The sequence below is a fragment of the Chiloscyllium punctatum genome, chromosome 9, assembly GCF_047496795.1.
Source record: "Chiloscyllium punctatum isolate Juve2018m chromosome 9, sChiPun1.3, whole genome shotgun sequence".
NCBI lineage: Eukaryota > Metazoa > Chordata > Chondrichthyes > Orectolobiformes > Hemiscylliidae > Chiloscyllium > Chiloscyllium punctatum.
The window spans coordinates 68,446,118-68,450,492 of NC_092747.1; positions in this window are offsets into that span (position 1 = coordinate 68,446,118).

Here is a 4,375-nt window from a genome sequence, read left to right on the forward strand (position 1 = left end):
GCAATGAATAAGATTGCTTAATTTGTATGTGTATCAAATCCTTGAAATGCACTTTAAAATTTATAAATAACAACATTTATAGCAATGAGCATATCCCTACTCATGTTATTAATATGTAGATTCCAGATTCCACTTATCAACAGCAGTTTGAAGTGCTAGAATGGGAAAATGGGGAATTTAGTCCATTGTGTCTGTAATGTCTCGCCTTCATATTGGAGCAATAGCCTTTTATCCCTTTGCCTTCTTCAATGTCAGTGCTTTTGTTCCAGAAGTAAGACCATAAGATGTAGGATCAGAAGTAGGCCATTCAGCCAATCGAGTTTGCAATGTCATTCAATTAGATTATGGCTCATCTGGTAAACATTATTTCCATTTCCCTGTTTTTTCCAGCTTTGGTCTGACAAAAGCCATGCTTAGATTTGGCAAAGCCTGCGTACTTTTATTCCTTTTGAAATAAAGACTAACATTTCGTTTACGTTTTTGATTATCCGCTGAACTTGTATGCCAGCCTTTTGTAATTCATGGACAAGGTCTCCCTTTGTTCCAAAGCTTTCTGCAGTCTGTCTGCAATAAATAATATTCAGCTCCTCTATTCTTCCTGCTAAAGAGCATAACCTCACATTTTCCCACATTATAGTGTTTAATGCTTTCTTAAATGATATGATGGACTTTGCTTCATAAAAGGATACTCTTTCTGTGAAAACAATCCTGTAACCACAATAACTCATATTTATAAATTTATTTGTAGAATAATTTTGAATGAGCACTTCATTGAGTGAATACAAGACAAAACTAGATGTTGAATTAAAAACTGAAATATGAGGAAAGGTGACCAAAAGATTGGTTGGGTTTTAGGAGGACAGTAGAATGGAGTTCCAGAAGTCAGGGTCTCAACTAATTTTTTCAATTTGCCAAATTATGACCCCAATTATTACAGCAAAAAAGTGTAAGAAATATACAAATGTCTGGGAAAGTTGAATTCATTGAATCCCTACTTTGCAGATAGAACTCATTCTGCCCATCGAATCTTTGCTGACCTTCTGAAGAGCATCCCACCTGGACCCATCCAATCCAACACCTTCCCCACCACCCTACCCTGTAATCCTACATTTACCATGGCTAATTCATCTTACCTGCACGTCCCAGGAAACTATGGAGCAATTTAGAATGGCCAATACACCTAACCTGCACATCTTTAGACTGTGGGAGGAAACCAGAGAACCAGACATCCAGACAGACACAGGAAGAACATGCAAACTCCATACAGACATCACCCAAGATTGGAATCCAATTAAGGTCCCTGGTACGAGGCAGCAATGCAAACTACTGAATTCTGAACAGGTTGTAGAATTGAAGGAGGTTGGAGATAGGAAAGAGTGAGGACATGAAAGGATTTAAATAAAAATATGAGAAATTCAAATTGGACGGGTGGAACAGAACCACTCTAAGTTAGCAAGGTTAAGGTGATGACTGAGCAGGATGTAGTGCAGGATAAGAAATGGAATAGAATTTTTGAATAGTCAAGTGGGTGGCACAGTGGCTCATTGGTTAGCACTGTTGCTACACAGCAAGAAGAACCAAAGTTTAATGTTCTGGTTAGGAGATGTCACACTAGGAGAAAGTGAGGACTGCAGATGCTGGAGATCAGAGCTGAAAATGTGTTGCTGGAAAAGCACAGCAGGTCAGGCAGCATCCAAGGAGCAGGAGAATCGATGTTTCGGGCATAAGTGGAGGATCTACAACTTTCTTAAGCATTAAGTTAATGTACAACTTCCTGCAGAGCTCATGTGCTGCAAAGTACAAACCGGTTTAAAGTAATAAACACAATGTGAGGGAACACTCTCAGAATATCTGCATTCTTCTGTTCCTATATCCGTGAATTATGATGCAGAACAGAGGTACACATTGGAATGTTCAATCCAGCTGCTTTGTCCTCTTTAATCTACTGAGGTTCCAAAAGAATTGCAAAGCAGAGAGTGACATTTTGTTTAAATATTGTTAATGTTTCAGTCAGAATCTTTTTAAAATCACAAAGGAAATCATTTTGTAACAATACAGATTGCTAAAATAAAGCTATTGCATGTTTTTCAAAGGTTAGGAAGACCCTGGGTGGAATTATACCATTGGACTGTTATATGTAATACCTGTCCAGATCACAACATATCAGGTTTTGATGATTAACAAACTGTTGATAAGAGAAACTAGAAATAACTCTTGTGGGAATATGAATATGAATTAGTACGCATAGGAAATCAGGGCAGAGCTACCACTGTCATTACTGCATGCAATATCTTCCCTCAGTCATTCTCCATTCTCCCAAATCCTCCCACACGAGCATAACTTCCTGCATACCTTCTGCACTGCCTACTCACTCACTTGGGACTCTTCCAGACATTTCCTCCAAGCACTACAACCATGTAACCTACTCAAATCTTCCAGTTCTCTCATTATAACCTGATACAAAAGCTGCAGAATTGGGGTAATGCAGTTAGATCACTTCTGCCTCAGGCCTGCAAGCTTTCTGCCTACCTCCATGAACAGACTGGTGGCTGCAATGAAAAGCCAGGACCGGCAATCTCAGAGTCTGATGGCTAAGTGCATATATCTGGTCTTCATCACTTCAGACATTCGAGCTCATAGCATGGCAATGCTGTACAGGACATTAGAATGCTGTACTTTTGGAATACTGCATTCATTGCTGGTCTCCCTGTTATAAGAAAAATGTTGTTGAACTTGAAAGGGTGCAGAAAAGATTTACAAGGATGCTGCTGGGGTTGAAGGGTTTGAGCTATTGGGAGAGGCTGAATAGGCTGAGGCTATTCTCCCTGAATAATCAGAGGTTGAGAGATTACCTTATAGAGGTTTATAAAATCATGAGAGACATGGATAGGATGAATAGCCAAGGTCTTCTTCTGTAGGTAAGGGGGTCCAGAACTAGAGGACATAGGGTTAAGGTGAGAGGGGAAAGATTTAAAATGAACGTAAATGGCAACCTTTTTCATGCAGAGGGTGGCATGTGCATAGAATGAGCTGCCACAGGAAGTGGTGGAGGCTGGTACAATTACAACATTTAAAAGGCATCCAGATGGGTACATGAATAGGAAGGGTTTAGAGGGATATGGGTCAAATGCTGGCAAATAGGACTAGATTAGTTTAGGCTTTCTGGTTGGCACGGACAAGTTGGACCAAAGAATCTGTTGCCATGCTGTACAGCTCTATGATTCTATGATTGCAAGACGAGGAACCTTGGGCTCACGGCAGCTGTCCCTTCCTCACAAAGAGTCAGGGTGGTGTTCAGCCAAAGGAGGAACAATACATCCTGCTCTCCCCCTTGACATTGCTTCTCAGGACACTTCAAAGGTGGCCGGGTCTTCTATCTCCACCCTGCCTGCCACCTTCAGCCCTTGATCTCATTAGCTAATGCCAGATCAGGCCAGTTTCTTGAAGCTTCCAAGTAAATTTCACACAAGTTAAAGCAACTGAACTTTTTAATATGTTCAGCTATAGCGTATTAATCCCGATGGGGAAACTGTAAACCAAAGTAACCAAATTTACTTAATGAACACAAATGAAGAAATTATTGACAAGGTTCCAGTTTTTGAACCCTTTAGCATAAGTCAGCATTAATGCAAATTAAACCAAAATTAACAGGCAGTTAAAAATGTAAATTTCACTTTAAATATTAAAATAATTATAACAAAAAAGATACATTTTATACAATCACAAATATTTGCATCACTCCTTGTAAACCTATGGCAGTATGTAACTACACAGTTTCACAATATGTTGTTCTTCATTCACTGAGGATCTATCAGCGGTTCTATCCAACAACAACTTTGATGTTCACATTTCATGGATATGATTATCACCAGCAAAGCACACATCTACAAACTTTCTCTCTCTCTGCAGTTATGACAATACAGATGGTTTAGTTTCAGATTACATTTTCAACTGACCAACCAATAAGAATTCAATTTTTGGTTTGGTCTTCTGTTGGAAAACACCAAATTTTTAGAGTGTCTCAATTATTCACACAGCTTTCCAGATTTTTGACCTTTTTAAACAGCCTACATCGTACCTCAAAGTGCTTCTGCCTCATTTTCTGCCAAATAAATAAAAACTAATTTGAAAGTAATTTGTTTCTCTTCATAACAAGGGTAGGGCTTATACAATCAATGGTAGGACCTTAGGTAGTGTTGTAGAACAGAGGGACCCAGGAGTGCTGGTACATAATTCTTTGAAGTTTGCATCACATAAACACAATAGTTAAAAAGACGTTTGGCGTGCTTGTCTTCATTGCTCAGTTCTTTGAGTATAGGAGTTGGGAAGTCATGTTGAAGTCATTGGTCAGGCCTCTTCTGGAATGTTGTGTCCA